Raw genomic sequence first — 22,186 nt, 5'->3', positions numbered from 1 at the left:
TAAACTTATACATAAGTGATTTATCATGATACACGCTTGTGCTACAAGCTGTAAATAAGTTGCTTATCCAAACAGGGCATGATCACCCATATAGATAACACAAGAATCAAGCTCAAAATTCTGAGCAATAATATGCCAACAAACTTTATATGTACGTAACAAGTAAATTCAAGAACAAAAACATCACAGCCAGAAAAAAAAAATGATCCATCGAAAGATCTATCTTCCTATGTAAACTAAGCACCGGAAAGGACTTCAAATTAGAACAATGGAGACGGTACAATATAAAATGATTCAATAAATGAATATTTAGGCTAGCATATGATTGTGGAAACTAGAGAGAAAAATATGAAACACTAAGGAATGACTTCAAACTTTTACGTAAAACCGACCACTACTCTGTCTCAGGAGTTATCACCTAGAAGTATTGTCAGTTATAAAAGCTGAACAAAACATACCGACCGGAATTGCTTTTGATTCCTCCATTCTATCTCCTACGACGAATCATGTGCATAATCATAGCAATAACTTTGTTTGATGGTGATAGGATGTATGATGACCCTTGGTAGAAGTTGCAACTTCAAAGTTGAGAAGAGGCAACTTTAAATGAAATCCACTTTACACTAAGCAGAGTTATCATAGGTTAAAACATCATGGACAGAATCGGTCATCTTAGTTGTGACAATCTTTTCCGCTTCCGATTCTTCTTATACACAACAACACTTTTTGTGTTACGGTTACCATAAGGAGTAGCCGTAATTGAAGATCGTTTGCCAATGTTGGTTCTGCGTTTCTTTGAAACCCATTTCAGAGGCATATTGTTTACTACAGTACCAATATCAGTGGAATTATTTAGTTCAAACAAGTTTTTGAATTTGATCTAGCATTTGGTGGGTTCAAGCCAATGACAAGTCCAATGCAAACGGATCGTCAACTGGTTTTCTCCATAGAACCATTAAAACCTCATCAAACGACCGAAAAGACGTTGACGATTGACAACCTTGAAGATTTTCACAAATCATGTTTACCTTGATGACATGCTTGCAAAGGTTACCATGCAATGACCAAGAACAATCATAGAATGAACATTCTGATCCCGGATTCCACACTATATGTGTTAACCTGTTGTCTTTCTTTCTCACAACTTTGGCAAAGAGGTGGTTTTTATCGTCCAAGGTGACAGCAGAGTCGGGAATTTCAAGTGCTCGGTGCCATGACGTCACTTTCATCAGCAAATCAATCAAGCCAGTAGCTTGAATGCAACACAGTTTTTAACTTGTGGACTAACCAATCTACTCTTTGCAGCACTCTGAGATGTGAATCATCAAAAAAATTTCCTTTCATTGTCGAAAGCTTCTAATGCTCCAGAGGCATCCTGGCTTGCCGTTGGGTGTTGGCAAATTTCTCATTATTGAAAGCCACGTTTCTGCGCAACAAAGGAAAGGAAGGGTAAGGACACATCAAGTTAACATATCAACGACTATTTGACTACACCGAAACTAATGAAGCAAAGTGAAGAAAAAATTTCAGCTGCAGTATATGGTTAAGGCAGGATATATAGTGCTGGCACGGGTGCGATACAATGCAGATATGAGAAATAGATGATGAGTCATAGATTAGTATATTTTAATGTTTTATTTAGTTTAGTTTTAAATAAGATTTGATTTAATTATATTGCGTTTTATTTCCTTTTAGAATATTTTACTTTAAATTGTCTTTTATTTTATTTTAGGAATGAATATATGGTGGAAGGTGCCTTGGAGCGAAAGAAAGAGGACTGGAGCAAATACAGCGCAAGAATACGAAGATACGGAACAAAAATATGTTCCCCCAAAGTCAGAAGCTTGGCACGGCCCGTGCCAACATGTGGCACGGCCGTGCCCGTCCCCAGATTCACTTTTGCTGCTTTTTCTTCGGGCCCAAGTTACCATGTTGCAGCTTTCCCGTTTTATCCCTTTAGTTGCTTAGTTTCTAAGTCAATTGTAAAGCTATAAATAGAGTAGCTCTCCACCATAAACATTCAACCCTTTACTTTGTTTATTTCAAGTATTATTTCAATAAAAAGTCATTATTTCCCTTTTACTTTCTTTGCAATTTATTTTACTGTTTTTCTCTCTTCTTCCCCCATGTCTACGATGAACATGAGTGAGTAGACTTCTTCGTCCTGGGATTGTTGGGGAGTCTAATGACTCAATCCTAAACAAAACAAGCCTAAACCCTAATTCCTATGTAACCCTAATTTCTAATCTAGATTCACCGTCTTAACGTGGATTAACAATTATCAAACTGTGGAAGCGAAAGCGGAGGGTTTGATAATCGTTAATCCATCATCTCAAACATCAATTCATAAAGCGAGAGCAGAGTCTTGATGTTGGAACAAGTGAATCTAGACAATAATTGCAAAACAGTGAAATAGTCTTTGCAATTATTGAGACAAAGAGTAGTTTCAATCCTCTATGCGTCTTCTAGTAATCATGTCAGCGAAATAGGCTTGGTTGCTAGAAGTAAACTCTCACCGGACTTTCATCGGAAAGGTGAGGGGCTAAGGGAAACCGGTCTTTAGAAATTAGTGTGTAAACCATGAAATTAGATGTTTAGGTCTTGTCTAGCGAAGGATTTGTCATTACGATGAACCAATGATCCCGAGGCTTTCTATTAATATTGTTTTTTACCTTCAGCAATCAAAACCCCTTTTTACTAAACTTTCTCTCCCTCTAATCATTCACTAAAGGTTAATTAAGTTGAACAACTCCCTAGCGGAACGATACTTTTACTTACTACTATTACTTCGATAGGCCGTGCACTTGCGGTTTGGCCCTATCAAGTTTTTGGCGCCGTTGCCGGGGAGTTAACTAATTTAATTAGCTTTTTCTTAGTGATTAGAATTCTCTCTTCTTCTTTCTCTTTTCTCTTTCTTTTTATTTTTAGCTTTTTATTTTTCTGTTATTGTTAACTTCTTGGGTTCTCAATTTTTTTTATGCGAAAAACCAGAAATCGAGTTGTAATAATCAACGAGATCGAAAGGTATTTGCATAAACGAAAGAGAGGCGCACGAAATAACACTGCCATGGCCAATCGCACTCTCAAAGAGTATGCAACGCCATCTACGGCTGAGCCACAAGCTGTTATTGTGTACCCAACGGTTGAGGATGACAACTTCGAAATCAAGCCTGCGCTACTTAACTTGGTGCAGCAAAACCAATTCTCGGGATCCCCCACTGAGGATCCCAATCTTCACATCTCTGTTTTCCTACGAATTAGTGGAACCATGAAGGAGAACCAAGAGGCCGTAAGACTTCATCTCTTTCCTTTTTCCTTAAGGGATAGAGCGAGCGCTTGGTTCCATTCCCTCGAAGTCGGTTCCATTACTTCATGGGATCAGATGAGGCAAGCATTCCTTGCCCGTTTCTTTCCACCATCTAAAACCGCTAAACTTAGAGACCAAATCACGCGGTTCAACCAAAAAGATGGGGAATCTCTCTACGATGCGTGGGAGCGTTTCAAAGAAATGCTAAGACTTTGTCCCCACCATGGCCTAGAGAAGTGGCTTATAGTCCACACTTTTTATAATGGCTTGTCTTATACCACTAAGATGTCTGTTGATGCAGCTGCAGGTGGAGCACTTATGGACAAGAACTACACGGAGGCGTATGCCCTGATTGAAGACATGGCTCAAAATCATTACAAATGGACCGACGAGAGAGCCATCCCTAGTTCCTCATCCTCCAAAAAGGAGGCAGGTATGTACGAAGTCTCTAACTATGACCACCTTGCTTCTAAAATTGATACACTAACTGAAAAACTTGAAAAACTCAATGTTAGTACTATCAATTCTGCTTCTACTCCTTCTTGTGAAATATGTGGTATAACTGGTCATACTGGTGTTGATTGCCAACTAGGTAGTGCTATTAATGGTGTTGAGCAAATGAATTATGCTCAATACAACCAAGGGATGCGACAAAATCAAAATTTTTATAAAAACCAAAATCCCTATTGGACAAGTAGCACCACCCGGTTATGTAAACAACCAAAGATTCGCTCAGAAATCCAATTTGGAAGAAATGAGAAAGTCATTCTCTACCTTCTCCTTTATGTAGATGATATTCTTATGGCAAGTTCTGACATGCATGAGATTCAGAAGCTCAAGAAAAGATTGAATGATGAATTTAAGATGAAGGATCTTGGTAATACAAAGAGGATACTTGGTATGGATATCATGAGGGATCGAAACAAAGGTGAGTTGTTCTTATCTCGGCAAGGTTACTTGAGGAAAGTGATGGAGCATTTCAGAATGAAAGATTATAAGGTCGTTGGCACTCCTCTTGGTCATCACACAAAGTTGTCAATAAAGCAGTGTCCTCAATCCGATGAAGAGAAAAGCAAGATGGAGGGTACTCCCTATGCAAGTTGGGTTTGAAGCATCATGTATGATATGGTTTGTAGTAGACCGGACTTATCCTATGCAATAAGTGTGATAAGTCGGTTTATGGCAAATTCGGGTCAAATGCATTGGCAAGCTTTGAAGTGGGTTCTGAGATATATGAATGGGTCTTTGAATGGTGGTCTGAAGTATACAAGGTCACCACCAAGAAGGGATGCTTTGGAGGGATTTGTGGATGCGGACTATGCAGGTAATGTAGACACTAGAAAATCTTTATCAGGATTTGTGTTTACTTTGTTCGGTACAGCAGTAACTTGGAAGGAAAATCAACAATCAGTTGTAGCTCTTTCAACAACTCAAGCAGAGTACATTTCCCTTGTTGAAGGGGTCAAGGAAGCCATATGGTTGAAAGGTATGATTGGAGAAATGGGGATTAGTCAAGGGTGTGTGAAGACACATTGTGATAGCCAAAGTGCCATTCATTTGGCAAATCATCAGGTATATCATGAAACAACAAAACACATTGCATTTATTTGCACTTTGTTAGAGACATGATTGAGACAAAGGAGATCATGGTGGAGAAAGTGGCATCAGAAGAAAATCCAGCAGACATGTTCACCAAGGTGGAAAATCAGTAGATCATGATGGTTAAATTGGCATCATCACTGATTTGAAGTCAAGGTGGAGAATTGTAAGAGTTACCTTAAAATTAGGTTCTGGAAAAATCATGCCACGATTCAGAAGCAACGTGCCATGATTGGTTGAAAGCAGTTCCTGAGGCAAGCACTGGAAAAATCGTGCCACGATGGAATCGTAACGTGGCATGATGGTACGCTGAAGGAAATAACAGAAACGTATTTTCAGTGAAGATTTGTTCCATATTTTAAGGGTTACTTTTACTATAAATATAAACCTTGTATCAGATGAAAAAGTGTGTAGCAAAACAGGGTTTAAAAGCCAACAAACAAACTAGGGTTTATAGAGAATTTCTCTTGGCAACAAACACTAGGGTTGGGATTGTTTTGATTCACCTTGAACAAAACACTGTTAGGATTGAGTCTCATGGTCACGGGAAGAGATTGGGACTTGGGTAGAATTAGGTTTGAAGACTAATTCTTGTAACCCTCAATATCTCTTTGTAAAGAAACTCATATCATTATAGTGGAACGGAGAGCTGCTCTCTCCCCCAGAGTAGGTCATCATTAGACCGAATTGGGAAAACAGATTCTTGTGTTCTCTTTCTTCCTTTAATCTCTTGCTGTTTTATTTTTGTTTGAATTAGTTTTTGTCACCCCCTTGATTTGATTGCTTGGTATTAATTTGCTCTGCGCATCAAGTTTTTATTAGTGTGGTTTTCACAACGAATTCACAACATTATCGATTCCAAGTTCAGGACAGTAAAACGAAAATGGTTCAAACTTATAATCGTGTGTAACAGTAGGAAATTGAACAATGATGAAATTTTCTAATAGGAAAACATAACATCGTTTTACATTACCAATTTCCAATGATCTACCATAAACACAATATAACAAAGCAAGAAAATGCTAGAAAAATTCAACAAAATGTCATAAAAGTAAGGCAATATTCTGATCACATAAACAAAAGAGTAAAAAATAAATTCAGGACATTAAAACGAAAATACACTGAGTAAGAATGTTATACCACAGACAAACTAAACAAGCAAGAAAATGCTAGAACATTTTTTTTACAAGGGAAACATAAAATCATTTCACACCACCAAATTTGAATGTTGTACCACAAACAAACTAAACAAGCAAGAAAATGCTAGAACATTTTTTTTAAATGTCACAAAAGTTGAACAATCTTTTGATAAAATAACCAAAAGAGTAAGAAAACATTAAAAAAATGATCATAATGATTTTGAATAAAGTGTAAGAATGAAGGCAGAAACTCACAGCATGTACACAAGATATTCATCATCCTTGTGCTCCTTCAAGGTGCCAATATTTTGTTTCTTTCCCCTATCGATATGAAACTGAGTTGGGCACAACACATTAGAGCACTCACCAATTATAAAAGCATTAAATCTATCATATTGGGCAACCTCATCATTGTGTTCAGCATTTCCAAAATTAATCAAAGTCAACAGTAGAAAACTCCTCCTCTGGTGCGTCTTACAAAAGTATCTTCCCTACTAATTCAACTAGATTCTTGGCTATCTTGAGGAAGTGTATTGGTAAACCACTTGCCATTAGAGTAGTCGGTGCTTTAATGTGAAGCATAGACAAATATGAAGATTGGGAGGCTATGACGCGTAAGGATCTTTGCAAGATCAAGAAAAATTATCAAGATGTTATATTTCAACTAATAAAGTTGAGTTATGATCATTTTCTTTACCTTTTAAGAGGTGTTTTACCTTCTGCTTACTCTTTCAAAATTATAGCTTCATCAACAAGAAAACTTTAATTCAACTTTGGATCCTTGGAGGCTTTATTTCAAATGGTGATGTTGAAGACTACTTCACAACTATACTCCACGTATCCTTCTTCCAAGATGTTCATAGAGACGGGCCATGACAACATATTTGGATTCAAGATGCAAAAATTTAATGCACAACTTTGCTACTGCAATCCATAATAACAAGTATGTCCAGATCAGTTGAAAGAAACAAAGACAATCAAATAATATCGATCAAGTAACTTGTCATAGTTCGTTTGTCGAACTGATCTGTTCAGATGCACGGCAAGCTCCAAGTGGTCTTCTTAAGGCAGAAAAACAAAAGACATTCTTGTTACCGCATGTTCATACCATATTTGTTATTAAAGAACCTGCAACAGAACTGGTCATATCCACATTCAATAAACTATGCATGCTGACTTGTAGGAATATGATCAACTTTAACATTCCTTCAATATGTATTGGTGAGCTCCGTTATACGAATTATCTCGACATTTCTGATGGCACTTGTATTCAAAGTCTCCCGTACTCTTTGATAAAATTGTACAATTTAGAAACTCTTATACTCAATGGATGTATAGGCTTGAGAAAGTCGCCAAAAAATACGTGGAAATTAACAAAATTTCAGCATTTAGAATTCATGGGTTGTTCTTTATCCACTTGCATACCACTTGGCTTAGGTAAATTGACTACTCTTCACACTATAATTCCATTTCATAGTGTCGGAGCTAGTCAGCTTAAATATTTATATAATTTGACATAAGTGTTCACTGTTTCAAGCAAGGAATGTTTATGGTCCACTCCAACAGAAGATAAAGGAATGACGTTACATAGCAAGTCGCATCTAAAAATGTTTGAAAAGCGTCTTACATTGTAACTTCATTCCTTTAACTTATGTTGAAGTGACCTTAAACATTCCATTGCTTGAAACGGTGAGCATTTCTGTCAAATTATCTAAGTCTCTTAGCTCATTAGCTCAGGCTCTATGAAATGGCATCACAGTTTGAAGATTAGTCAATTTACCTAAACCAGAAGGTATGCAAGTGGATAAAGGACACCCGATAAATTCAAAATGTTTTATTTTAGTGAACTTCCCTGCCTTTTCCGACCATTTTCTAAAGCTCAAGCGTTTATCGACTAAAAAGTTTTAAATTGTACAACTTAGTGAAAGAGTTTAAATACCTTTAATACATGTGCCATCGAAAATGTCGAGATAAAGCGTATGAATGAGTTCACAAATAGAAGAAGGATGTTTGGTGGTGAACATATACATATTCTAAGAGTCGGCACACGTAGTTTTTGTAATGTGGATATGATCAATATATTGAAGGGTTTTCAAAATATGAATCGCATCAAAATGTTGTTATAACAAGAATGTTTTTTAATATGTCCCCTCAAGAATACCACTTGGAGGTTGCCATGAATCTAAAAATAATGGTTAGAGAAACGAGACATGACGTACTTGTTATTAAACATGTCCCCTCGACTGATATGGACAAACTTGTAATTAAAAATTGCAGTAGCAAAGTCATGCAAATAGATCATGCATCTTGAGTCTCATCCATGACCATCTCTATGAACAAGAAGGATATGTTGAATAGAGTAGTGAAGTACTCTACGGCATCATCATCATCAAGCTTTCTGCAACCCAAAGTCGGATTAACTTTGTCTTGTTAATGAAACTATCCTTCTGAAAGAGTGATCAAAATGTAAAGCACCTTTTAAAAAGGTGAAGCGGCCTGAAAATTCAAGAGTTGCTCGAAAAACAATGAAGTCACCACCAAAGTTTATTAAAATAGGGAAAACGTTGAAAAAACCCCTTTAAAACGAAGAAAAAAAATGGTCTTTGAAATCAGATGTTAGGTTCGGAAGTTGATTATGGATAGGAAGGTGTTAATCCATTAAAAAACGGTTACTCTAATTAATTGTGCAAGATTTGTTAACTTCTAAAATATTTATTTCTCCTTATTATTAAATGAGAATTAAAATTAAGTTTTTTTAATGAAATTGCAATGTTTAAATATAGAGGAAAAAAAAGGTTTTTTTTATTGTTTTATTTGACAAGAGTTTGTTCTTGCTCCCACATATCTTCTGGTGCGATGGAGAATTCAAAGTTACGTAGCTCTTGGTTTGTTTTAAAAAAAATGATTTTTGTTGTGATTTGTTTGGTAAAAGTTAGCTTGATAAAAAGAAGTTGCGATTTGATGAAAATAAAATGTTAGAATGTGGGAAGTTGATTAAGATGAAGTTTGAGATGATTAAACTAAAAGAGGATTTAAGGTAATCATCGACTTGGAGATTTTTGCGATGACCAAGCTAAAAGAAAATTTAGAGTAGTCACCGACTTTTAGATTTTTGCAATACAAACCAAAAGAGGATTTGGAGTAATCACCGACGTAGAGATTTTTGCGATGAGCAAACCAAAAGAAGATTTAGAGTAGTCAGCGACTTTTAGATTTTTGAAATGATCAAACCAAAAGAGGATTTGGAGTAATCACCGACTTTGAAAATTACATAGTGACAGAATCAAAGGTGGATTCGATACATTCACTACTTTATTATTATTTTATAAAAAGGATTGCGAAAAATTGATTATGATCAGTCTAATTGGTTTTATAAGCGAGTTTGAGAACGAGTAAGTTGTACAACTTGTGTTCTGACAACTCGAGAATTAAAGAGATGTACATCCAATTAACCCTCTTAAAATGATTTGATTCGAAAGTGATCTTTTGAACGATCAAGTCGGACAACTTGTATCCTTGCACCTCGATGATCAAAGAGATGTACATCCAATTAATCCTCTTAAAATGATTTGTTTTGAAAATTAGTACAAGAACGACCAAGTTGTACAACTTGTGTCTTAGACTAGGATCAACAAGATGTCACATATCAGTTAATCCCGTTTATTAAAACAAAACTTTATTATTTAATAAGTTAATTAAATATGTCAACGTATAATAAAAATAAAAACATATGATAGTGTTTGCATAGCAATAAAAGAAAGTGGACTAACGAGCTTGAGCCTCTTCTCTATTTTTTGGCCTTCTCTCTTAATGTTTGTTCTATTGTTTTTGTTTGTTTTGTCTATTGTTATTTTTGTTGTGTTTTGATGAATGGTTCGTCAAGGGTTGGTTTTTATGGATATGAGAATGGTTTAGTGAAAATAGTTGATGGTTCAAAAATTGTGGTTTGTTGTTGATGATGATGATGATGAAAAAATGGTAGTGGTTTGTCTAACTCACCACATTTTGTTATCTTCCTTTCTGTTTTTCGGTTCTGACCCCTCCTTTTGCTTTGATTTATTTTTGATATAGATTTGGGTAAATATTGAGAAGATGATTGAAAAATGGTGGTGATTGTAGTTGAGTTTAAAGGGAAGTTTGGTGTGGAAAGGAAGAAGGTTTTTTTTTTTTTTGCTACACTGTCTACATTTTATTCCTGCCTCCCTTTTTTTTCACCCTCTCTCTATGATTTTCGGTTCCCTTTATAGACCACACTGATGCAATTTTTGTCCTTTGGATTAGGTTGTAAACCATACATATGTGTGTTTTGGCAAAATTTTTGGTTAACATTGATAAAAGAGGGAAGGAAGTGACTAAACTTTTTGGTTGTGTCCAAATTTGGTGAAGCTAAAACAGTTTTTGGGAAAGAAAGGTAGAGTGCAAGCAAGCTTTGCTGATAAAGAAAGGTAGACCGTTCTACTTTTCAGATTTTTTGTTTACTTTTTGTTTATTTTATTTTATTGTTTTTGTTTATGTTTTTTTTTATAATAATAAAATATGTAATTGGATTCAATTGTGTAAGTATGCTACAACTATTGGGCTCACCTAATGAGTTTGATAAAATTCAATTCTCATATTTTATGGGTTTTTATGATTTTTTAGATATTATGATGAAAATTAACAATGATGGAAAAATATATATTACGATGCGCGAGGAAGAAATGTACACAACACATACTGAAATGGGGAGGAACGTAGGAACAAAGGAGGAACGAACGAGGAAGGAACCAACTAGATTAAACGCACAGGGAACAAAGTAATTTTCAATTTTGTTGGAAGACACAATGGATTGGTCCCTTTTAGTGTTTAGGGATGGAGGGATTATTTTACCTCATTTTCACGAATAGGGAAATATGTCGAAGAGATTCTGAATCTGTGTTTTGGTGAAATTAAGGTTTTAGGAGCCAAAACAACTTATAGCATATTTGATATGGAAAAAATATGCCTTACCAAAACAAGAGAAAAATAGAGACAGAGTTTATTTGATATGGAAAAAATATGCCTTACCAAAACAACTTATAGCATATACAAAAACAATTTAGTTTTAGTTTTTTGCTGTAGAAATACCTTAGATAAACTTATACATAAGTGATTTATCATGATACACGCTTGTGCTACAAGCTGTAAATAAGTTGCTTATCCAAACAGGGCATGATCACCCATATAGATAACACAAGAATCAAGCTCAAAATTCTGAGCAATAATATGCCAACAAACTTTATATGTACGTACGTGTAACAAGTAAATTCAAGAACAAAAACATCACAGCCAGAAAAAAAAATGATCCATCGAAAGATCTATCTTCCTATGTAAACTAAGCACCGGAAAGGACTTCAAATTAGAACAATGGAGACGGTACAATATAAAATGATTCAATAAATGAATATTTAGGCTAGCATATGATTGTGGAAACTAGAGAGAAAAATATGAAACACTAAGGAATGACTTCAAACTTTTACGTAAAACCGACCACTACTCTGTCTCAGGAGTTATCACCTAGAAGTATTGTCAGTTATAAAAGCTGAACAAAACATACCGACCGGAATTGCTTTTGATTCCTCCATTCTATCTCCTACGACGAATCATGTGCATAATCATAGCAATAACTTTGTTTGATGGTGATAGGATGTATGATGACCCTTGGTAGAAGTTGCAACTTCAAAGTTGAGAAGAGGCAACTTTAGATGAAATCCACTTTACACTAAGCAGAGTTATCATAGGTTAAAACATCATGGACAGAATCGGTCATCTTAGTTGTGACAATCTTTTCCGCTTCCGATTCTTCTTATACACAACAACACTTTTTGTGTTACGGTTACCATAAGGAGTAGCCGTAATTGAAGAACGTTTGCCAATGTTGGTTCTGCGTTTCTTTGAAACCCATTTCAGAGGCATATTGTTTACTACAGTACCAATATCAGTGGAATTATTTAGTTCAAACAAGTTTTTGAATTTGATCTAGCATTTGGTGGGTTCAAGCCAATGACAAGTCCAACGCAAACAGATCGTCAACTGGTTTTCTCCATAGAACCATTAAAACCTCATCAAACGACCGAAAAGACGTTGACGATTGACAACCTTGAAGATTTTCACAAATCATGTTTACCTTGATGACATGCTTGCAAAGGTTACCATGCAATGACCAAGAACAATCATAGAATGAACATTCTGATCCCGGATTCCACACTATATGTGTTAACCTGTTGTCTTTCTTTCTCACAACTTTGGCAAAGAGGTGGTTTTTATCGTCCAAGGTGACAGCAGAGTCGGGAATTTCAAGTGCTCGGTGCCATGACGTCACTTTCATCAGCAAATCAATCAAGCCAGTAGCTTGAATGCAACACAGTTTTTAACTTGTGGACTAACCAATCTACTCTTTGCAGCACTCTGAGATGTGAATCATCAAAAAAATTTCCTTTCATTGTCGAAAGCTTCTAATGCTCCAGAGGCATCCTGGCTTGCCGTTGGGTGTTGGCAAATTTCTCATTGTTGAAAGCCACGTTTCTACGCAACAAATGAAAGGAAGGGTAAAGACACAGCAAGTTAACATATCAACGACTATTTGACTACACCGAAACTAATGAAGCAAAGTGAAGAAAAAATTTCAGCTGCAGTATATGGTTAAGGCAGGATATATAGTGCTGGCACGGGTGCGATACAATGCAGATATGAGAAATAGATGATGAGTAATAGATTATTATATTTTAATGCTTTATTAAGTTTAGTTTTAAATAAGATTTGATTTAATTATATTGCGTTTTATTTCCTTTTAGAATATTTAACTTTAAATTGTCTTTTATTTTATTTTAGGAATGAATATATGGTGGAAGGTGCCTTGGAGCGAAAGAAAGAGGACTAGAGCAAATACAGCGCAAGAATACGAAGATACGGAACAAAAATATGTTCCCCCAAAGTCAGAAGCTTGGCACGGCCCGTGCCAACATGTGGCACGGCCGTGCCCGTCCCCAGATTCACTTTTGCTGCTTTTTCTTCGGGCCCAAGTTACCATGTTGCAACTTTCCCGTTTTATCCCTTTAGTTGCTTAGTTTCTAAGTCAATTGTAAAGCTATAAATAGAGTAGCTCTCCACCATAAACATTCAACCCTTTACTTTGTTTATTTCAAGTATTATTTCAATAAAAAGTCATTATTTCCCTTTTACTTTCTTTGCAATTTATTTTACTGTTTTTCTCTCTTCTTCCCCCATGTCTACGATGGACATGAGTGAGTAGACTTCTTCGTCCTGGGATTGTTGGGGAGTCTAATGACTCAATCCTAAACAAAACAAGCCTAAACCCTAATTCCTATGTAACCCTAATTTCTAATCTAGATTCACCGTCTTAACGTGGATTAACAATTATCAAACTGTGGAAGCGAAAGAGGAGGGTTTGATAATCGTTAATCCATCATCCCAAACATCAATTCATAAAGCGAGAGCGGAGTCTTGATGTTGGAACAAGTGAATCTAGACAATAATTGCAAAACAGTGAAATAGTCTTTGCAATTATTGAGACAAAGAGTAGTTTCAATCCTCTATGCATCTTCTAGTAATCATGTCAGCGAAATAGGCTTGGTTGCTAGAAGTAAACTCTCACCGGACTTTCATCGGAAAGGTGAGGGGCTAAGGGAAACCGGTCTTTAGAAATTAGTGTGTAAACCATGAAATTAGATGTTTAGGTGTTGTCTAGTGAAGGATTTGTCATTACGATGAACCAATGATCCCGAGGCTTTCTATTAATATTGTTTTTTACCTTCAGCAATCAAAACCCCTTTTTACTAAACTTTCTCTCCCTCTAATCATTCACTAAAGGTTAATTAAGTTGAACAACTCCCTAGCGGAACGATACTTTTACTTACTACTGTTACTTCGATAGGCCGTGCACTTGCGGTTTGGCCCTATCAAGTTTTTGACGCCGTTGCCGGGGAGTTAACTAATTTAATTAGCTTTTTCTTAGTGATTAGAATTCTCTCTTCTTCTTTCTCTTTTCTCTTTCTTTTTATTTTTAGCTTTTTATTTTTCTGTTATTGTTAACTTCTTGGGTTCTCAATTTTTTTTATGCGAAAAACCAGAAATCGAGTTGTAATAATCAACGAGATCGAAAGGTATTTGCATAAACGAAAGAGAGGCGCACGAAATAACACCGCCATGGCCAATCGCACTCTCAAAGAGTATGCAACGCCATCTACGGCTGAGCCACAAGCTGTTATTGTGTACCCAACGGTTGAGGATGACAACTTCGAAATCAAGCCTGCCCTACTTAACTTGGTGCAGCAAAACCAATTCTCGAGATCCCCCACTGAGGATCCCAATCTTCACATCTCTGTTTTCCTACGAATTAGTGGAACCATGAAGGAGAACCAAGAGGCCGTAAGACTTCATCTCTTTCCTTTTTCCTTAAGGGATAGAGCTAGCGCTTGGTTCCATTCCCTCGATGTCGGTTCCATTACTTCATGGGATCAGATGAGGCAAGCATTCCTTGCCCGTTTCTTTCCACCATCTAAAACCGCTAAACTTAGAGACCAAATCACGCGGTTCAACCAAAAAGATGGGGAATCTCTCTACGATGCGTGGGAGCGTTTCAAAGAAATGCTAAGACTTTGTCCCCACCATGGCCTAGAGAAGTGGCTTATAGTCCACACTTTTTATAATGGCTTGTCTTATACCACTAAGATGTCTGTTGATGCAGCTGCAGATGGAGCACTTATGAACAAGAACTACACGGAGGTGTATGCCCTGATTGAAGACATGGCTCAAAATCATTACAAATGGACCGACGAGAGAGCCATCCCTAGTTCCTCATCCTCCAAAAAGGAGGCAGGTATGTACGAAGTCTCTAACTATGACCACCTTGCTTCTAAAATTGATACACTAACTGAAAAACTTGAAAAACTCAATGTTAGTACTATCAATTCTGCTTCTACTCCTTAATGGTGTTGATTGCCAACTAGGTAGTGCTATTAATGGTGTTGAGCAAATAAATTATGCTCAATACAACCAAGGGATGCGACAAAATCAAAATTTTTATAAAAACCAAAATCCCTATGGACAAGTAGCACCACCCGGTTATGCAAACAACCAAAGATTCGCTCAGAAATCCAATTTGGAAATTTTGTTGGAAAATTCTATTGCCAACCAAACTAAACAACTTCAAGAACTTAAAAACCAAACCGGATTTCTGAATGATTCTCTTTCCAAGCTCAATACCAAGGTTGATTCTATTGCTACTCACTCTAAAATGCTTGAAACTCAAATCGCTCAATAGCCCAACAAGTGGCTACCTCTTCCCAAACACCGGGAGTCTTTCCTGGTCAAACCGAAGCCAATCCCAAAGCCCAAGTTAATGTCATATCTTTTGGGGGGTAGTAAGTTAGGCGAAACTTTTGCTAAGGTTAAAAACATTGGGAAAGAAAGTGTCAAACCTTTAGGTGATAAAATTGTTATAGAAGAAGCAAAACCGCTTGAAGAAAACAAAACTCCATCCCCCTTAAATATTGATAAGCTTAAACTAGAGGGTAAGTTTGAAAAATTTGTTAACATACTTAGGAAGATTTGCATTAAACTTCCCTTTGGTGAAGCTTTGTCTAGGATGCCTCTATATGCCAAGTTTTTAAAGGAAATTTTTTCAAAGAAAAGGGTTATAGAGCATAATGAGACAATAGCCTTGGCCAAAGAAACTAGTGCAATCATCCAAGAAGCACCCCCTAAGCTTAGAGATCCAGGTAGCTTTGCCATACCGTGTGAAATTGGGAATGAAACCATAAACAAAGCCTTATATGACTTAGGAGCTAGTGTTAGTTTGCTGCCTTTGTCTCTTCTTAAAAGGATAGGGATAGGAGAATTGAAACCTATCGAAATAGAGTTGAAGCTAGCTGATCGTTCTACCATGAAACTTGTAGGATTTGTCGAGGACATACCCGTTAAGATAGAAGGGATATATATCCCAACTGATTTTGTAGTCGTTGACATTGCGGAGGACGAAGACGTCCCCATAATCCTAGGTAGACCTTTCCTAGCCACTGCGGGAGCTCTTATAGATGTCAAGAACGGTAGGATAGTCTTTCAAGTGAGTGATAAGATGGTAGGATTTGAGTTGGAAAATGTTATGGAAGGTCCCGCTCTTTACTCTTGTTGTATGCTTAACGATCATGTTGTGAAAGAACGTTTTATAGCGTCATCTACACAATATGATATCTTTGATCCATTCTAAGGACTTTTTCTAACCGTCAAGCTAATGACATTAAAAGAGCGCTTCGTGGGAGGCAACCCACGCATTTAATTGCTTTTGTTTTGTTTTTCTTTGTTTTAAGTATTTTTGTAGGTAATTGTCCAAGTGTGATTCGAAAAAATCGAGCAATTGAAAAATTCTGAAGCCCCCAGGACCAGAAAGGTGGCACGGCCCGTGCTAGGTATGGCACGGCCGTGCCAAGTTTTTAAGCAAAAAAAAGTGATGGATAAAGTCAGGAAGATGGCATGGCCCGTGCCAATAGGTGGCACGGCCGTGCCCGACCTCTTGTTGCCCATATATACAAATTTTTCTTTCTTCTTCCTCATTCACAAACAACAACCCTCTTTCATCTTTCAAACTTCATTCTAAACCTCCATAACCTTCAAACCTTCAAACCCTCATATCTCCCTCAAATCTTAACCAAATCACTCAATTCTTTCACCAATCAACCACAAACTTCATCCAAAACAAAAACCACCAATCAAAAACATCTTTCATCCATCCAAACCCATAATTCACCAAAACCCTAATCTTTCAAAACCTAACCCAAACACGACAAAACCTTAACCAATCTCCACATCCAAACCAACAAAACTTCCTTAAACATCAACCCCAACCCTAAACCAATCCTTTCCACCAAAAATCTTCCCAAACCCTAAAACTTCAAACCAATTGCAACAAGGGTCAATGGCTTCAAGAAGAAGTGGTAAGGAACCAGCAAGCTCTCAAGGAGGACCTCCCCCAAAGAAGCAAGCACAGGTGAAGAATCATGGAATCCAGTTCAAAAACAACAAGCAAAGGGACAGGTATAAAATTCTAATCTCTAAACACTTGCATCCTTCTCGTTATCCTGATCCCAATACTTTGGATGCGCTAGGGCTTTTTGATGATGTTTCTAGGTTGATAGGAAAATTAGGTTGGACTAATTTGCTGAAACCTATGCGGGGTTATGAAAATTTCACTTATGAATTTTTAAGCTCAATTGTTTTCACTAAAGATAAGTTGGATTATGATAACCCTAACCATAGAGTTGTTTTCTGGTTGATGAATATTCATTATGACATGTCACTTCAGCACTTTTGTGAGGCCTTATGTTTTGCAAATGAAGGATATATTCATGATCATTGGGATCCTAGTCTAAAACCGGTTAACTACGACCCAGCTGCCTTTTGGACACGTATCACTGGCGTTTACAACTATGTCCCTAGAGCCAACAAAGCTAGAAACATCCACAACCCCGTACTTAGGTACCTCCAAAGGGTAATGGCTTGCACTATTTGGGGTAGAACCGAGCTAGGAAATACTAGAACCGATGAGTTGTTCATGTTATGGGCAATGCTCCACAACCACCCCGTCAACACATGTTTCTATTTGATTGACTACCTAGACTTCTTAGGTAATAAACCAGCCGGTAAGGGAGACATAGTGGTGGGTGGCATCATTACATACATAGCTAGGTGTTTTGGAGTAGGTGAAGATGAGGGGATCAAACCAATTGAGGGCAACAATAGACTCAACATAGATACCCTCATTGCTATGAACTTCATTAAACAACGTCCACCCCTCCATTACCAACTCAAGCTAAATGTGCCTATCTTGTTTTTACTTCCTAACCCATCTCGGACTACCACCGAGGTGGAAGAAAATTGGTTGTATGTTGATGATGTGCAGGTTCTAGAGCAGCAAGATGATGAAGGAGACGGTGCTAACTTGCACCATGACATGGGAGAGGGTGTTAACTTGCACCAAGAGGGGCACCATGGCCATGAAGCCGGTGAGCTTAATGAGGATCAAAGATGGACATGGATTCACAATTAAATCGAGAGGATGAGCACCGAGCAACAAAGGCAAGGTGTTGAAATCTCCGGCCTTCGCAATGAAGTTCAAAGGGGCAACCGTGTCAATGATGAAAATAATGAAATGCTCCGAAGGATGATGCAACACCTCCAACTTCAAGGTCCTCCTTATGGACCTCAATAAATTGTGAGCTTTCCTCTTCCTCTCTTCCCTTCTCTCTTCTCTCTCTCTACTACTCTTCTTCTACTTCTTCTTTCTTCTTCTTCTTCTTCTTCTTCTTTTTAATTTCTTTTCTTTTTGAATCATTGAGGACAATGCTTCCCCTAAGTGTGTGTGTGTGTGTGTGTGTGTGTGTGGGGGGGGGGGGGGGGGGGCTAATAAAGTGTCTAGAGTCGTAGTGTCCAAACTCCCTTGAACTTTATTCTTTTGTTTTGTTTTTATAGTGAAAGGCATGACTAGTAGCTTGTTTTTAATGTAAAAAAATTGGCATGAAAATTTTTGTTTTGTCTCCTCTTTAAAGGTTGCTTCTTGTACATGAAAGTAGTTTCTTGTGTTTCTTATGTTCTTGCTATACCCATGTCTTGTTTTATTGTGAAATACCCATGTCTTGTTTTATTGAGAAAAGCACCCGGTTGCAATCCTTGAGCAAATGTATGAATAGGTATTTTAAGGAACATGTTCTATCTTTAGTGTTAACTTAGACCCTTTAAAGTCTTAAGAGTAAAAGTAGTATAAGTCTGTGTGGGAAATTAATCAAATGTTCTTAATTGTTATATTCTTAAATTGTTAAAGTTAAATGGGGAGGGAGAATGGCACCAACATGTGGGGGAAAGGACAATCCCTAACTTCCTAATTGTGGTGGTGACTCCCTAATTTGAACTTAAAGTGAAACAAATTCATCAATGCTAGGGGGAAAGGACAATTACATCCAAAAAGACTTCCTACGCGGAGATGAAACAAATAAAATTTTGCAGCGCTGCTTAGGGTGATTTTGAATCTAGGGGGAAAGGACAATTACATCCGAGAAGACTTCCTACGAGGATAGATAGCCCCTAAGCATCTGCAGCCCCTTGTGCTTGATTGTTAATCTAATCTGATTTTAACTTAAATTCCCATCACTCTTATATAAAATGAAGAAATGACTTTTCTCGGTTACTTTAGCACTAAGGATAAAACCTATTCCTCATAATATCTGTCTTATACAGGAGCAAGAAAAGGGTTGGAATGCACACACACACTCACTTGAGACTTGATGTTGGGTAGAATAGGTTCATGAGAAGTATTTGAAATTGTAATTAGTGTTCTTGAAGCAAAGCCTTTCTTTTGAGACATGTGTTCTTAATATTGCCATGAATAAATCTTTTGTTGCTGCTATGTCTATTGCCTTTTGCTTGAGGACAAGCAAAGATTCAAGTGTGGGGGAGTTTGATGAGTCATAGATTAGTATATTTTAATGCTTTATTTAGTTTAGTTTTAAATAAGATTTGATTTAATTATATTGCGTTTTATTTCCTTTTAGAATATTTTACTTTAAATTGTCTTTTATTTTATTTTAGGAATGAATATATGGTGGAAGGTGCCTTGGAGCGAAAGAAAGAGGACTGGAGCAAATACAGCGCAAGAATACGAAGATACGGGACAAAAATATGTTCCCCCAAAGTCAGAAGCTTGGCACGGCCCGTGCCAACATGTGGCACGGCCATGCCCGTCCCCAGATTCACTTTTGCTGCTTTTTCTTCGGGCCCAAGTTACCCTGTTGCAGCTTTACCGTTTTATCCCTTTAGTTGCTTAGTTTCTAAGTCAATTGTAAAGCTATAAATAGAGTAGCTCTCCACCATAAACATTCAACCCTTTACTTTATTTATTTCAAGTATTATTTCAATAAAAAGTCGTTATTTCCCTTTTACTTTCATTGCAATTTATTTTACTGTTTTTCTCTCTTCTTCCCCCATGTCTACGATGAACATGAGTGAGTAGACTTCTTCGTCCTGGGATTGTTGGGGAGTCTAATGACTCAATCCTAAACAAAACAAGCCTAAACCCTAATTCCTATGTAACCCTAATTTCTAATCTAAATTCACCGTCTTAACGTGGATTAACAATTATCAAATTGTGGAAGCGAAAGCGGAGGGTTTGATAATCGTTAATCCATCATCCCAAACATCAATTCATAAAGCGAGAGCGGAGTCTTGATGTTGAAACAAGTGAATCTAGACAATAATTGCAAAACAGTGAAATAGTCTTTGCAATTATTGAGACAAAGAGTAGTTTCAATCCTCTATGCATCTTCTAGTAATCATGTCAGCGAAATAGGCTTGGTTGCTAGAAGTAAACTCTCACCGGACTTTCATCGGAAAGGTGAGGGGCTAAGGGAAACCGGTCTTTAGAAATTAGTGTGTAAACCATGAAATTAGATGTTTAGGTCTTGTCTAGCGAAGGATTTGTCATTACGATGAACCAATGATCCCGAGGCTTTCTATTAATATTGTTTTTTACCTCCGCAATCAAAACCCCTTTTTACTAAACTTTCTCTCCCTCTAATCATTCACTAAAGGTTAATTAAGTTGAACAACTCCCTAGCGGAACGATACTTTTACTTACTACTATTACTTCGATAGGCCGTGCACTTGCGGTTTGGCCCTATCAATAGACGATGATCATTCCTCATTAATATATAACTATAAGAAAGATCGCAATTTAGAAAACTAATATTTTAAGAAAAACTAGTTTAAAAGATATATCTTAACTATTATTTTAAGGGGAAATTACTTTGACCTCCCCTGAGGTCTGCTCAAATGTATCACACACCCTCTCTATTTATCAAAAAGCACTAACCTCCCCTATACACGGATTTTCTTATGACACCTTGAAAAATCAAAAGTCTAACCACCGTTTGTAATCAAAAGAAAACACTGCAGAGAAAACATCTTCCCTTAAAAATATCAATATAAGCTCCAACATCGTCAATTAAAAATCCACTAACTTACCATCTAGGCTCAACACTACGAGCTCGATAAATTAAAGCTTTCAGCCACTTAGATACATCAGGGCTTGCAAAGCTCCATGTAATGATCCATGCGACAAGTAGCGTGAACAAGAGATACTGCCAACATGAAAAGATAACTAGGTCAGGTTGATTGAAAATACACCGCAGCATGTGCAATGTGAGCAAGATAACTAAAGGATGATTCTCTTAGGTCAAGCACAAATTAAAAGTAGTGAATTAAAAATAATTTAAGTCTCTTTACACCAAAGGATGAGTCTGCTACAACAACACTATGATGACCAAACCGAACAATTTGTTGTAGCTGCCATTCTGATTGGATCCCTGAAAGGATCTGACTTTGAAGTATGCTGATGAAAAAAAACATTTTCTATTGCATTCGACCCATAAGCGGATGCTAGCTTGATTCGTCCAGATCCAGCTCATGAGTAGGACCTTTTGATAATCATGATTAGCTAGTGAATATACTCAGAAGCAAGGCTATTGACTTTTGCATCTGAACCACAATATCGCTCGATTCCTTCAATGTGTTTCTCCAAGATAATCTATTCTTGAATGCCGAGATATATCATGGACATTGTCTGCTGCAGAATTTCATTGCATATATACGGAATTTTTTTCGCACATGGTCCAATAGCATCTCTATAAAGTGGTCCATGGAAGATAAAACCAGATATATTAACATGACGCCCCGCCTTGTACACAATAAGCGCAAGTGATGGACGAGACGTTTGACAACAAAATGACAGGTACAAACACGCATTGCCGCATTGGTTGAGGTCTACCAGCACGATTTCGAGTATTAAGTTGATATCTCTGACTAGGTAGTATTTCTCCACCTTCTCCATAATTTTCTGAGCCAAATGAGACACCCGTACCTTCACACAGAGAACAAAATTCAAAATGACTGGGATGATAGGGTCAAAATGATGCTCATGAGTGAGATAGAGAGGATGATTGTAAATTCTTAGTGTACAATTACTATTCTTAACAATGACAACATAAGTATTAGAATCCCGAGTGTGCACATGACTTCTTAAGTGTCAAAATATTCAGTTCGCTAGTATGCTATATAT

The 22,186-nt window shown here is 37.1% G+C and overlaps 2 non-coding genes and 2 pseudogenes across 2 annotated transcripts; 1 reads left to right on the top strand and 3 right to left on the bottom strand.

Moving 5' to 3' along the window:
- Positions 1–3,430: 3,430 nt before the first annotated feature.
- On the bottom strand, positions 3,431–3,537 carry LOC146898575 (small nucleolar RNA R71). The gene has a single exon (XR_015024323.1). It is a non-coding gene; the product is annotated as a small nucleolar RNA R71 (small nucleolar RNA).
- Positions 3,538–4,486: 949 nt separating this feature from the next.
- LOC146898574 (secreted RxLR effector protein 161 pseudogene) lies at positions 4,487–5,019 on the top strand (annotated as a pseudogene).
- A 6,361-nt stretch (positions 5,020–11,380) lies between these two features.
- LOC146898572 (uncharacterized) lies at positions 11,381–22,140 on the bottom strand (annotated as a pseudogene).
- On the bottom strand, positions 14,593–14,699 carry LOC146898573 (small nucleolar RNA R71). The gene has a single exon (XR_015024322.1). It is a non-coding gene; the product is annotated as a small nucleolar RNA R71 (small nucleolar RNA).
- Positions 22,141–22,186: the final 46 nt, after the last annotated feature.

The sequence above is a fragment of the Medicago sativa genome, chromosome 8 (genome assembly GCF_051527215.1).
Source record: "Medicago sativa cultivar Bolivia chromosome 8, Bolivia_mono, whole genome shotgun sequence".
Lineage (NCBI taxonomy): Eukaryota > Viridiplantae > Streptophyta > Magnoliopsida > Fabales > Fabaceae > Medicago > Medicago sativa.
The sequence above is the reverse complement of the archived record's forward strand: the minus strand, read 5'-3'. Positions and strand labels throughout refer to the sequence as shown.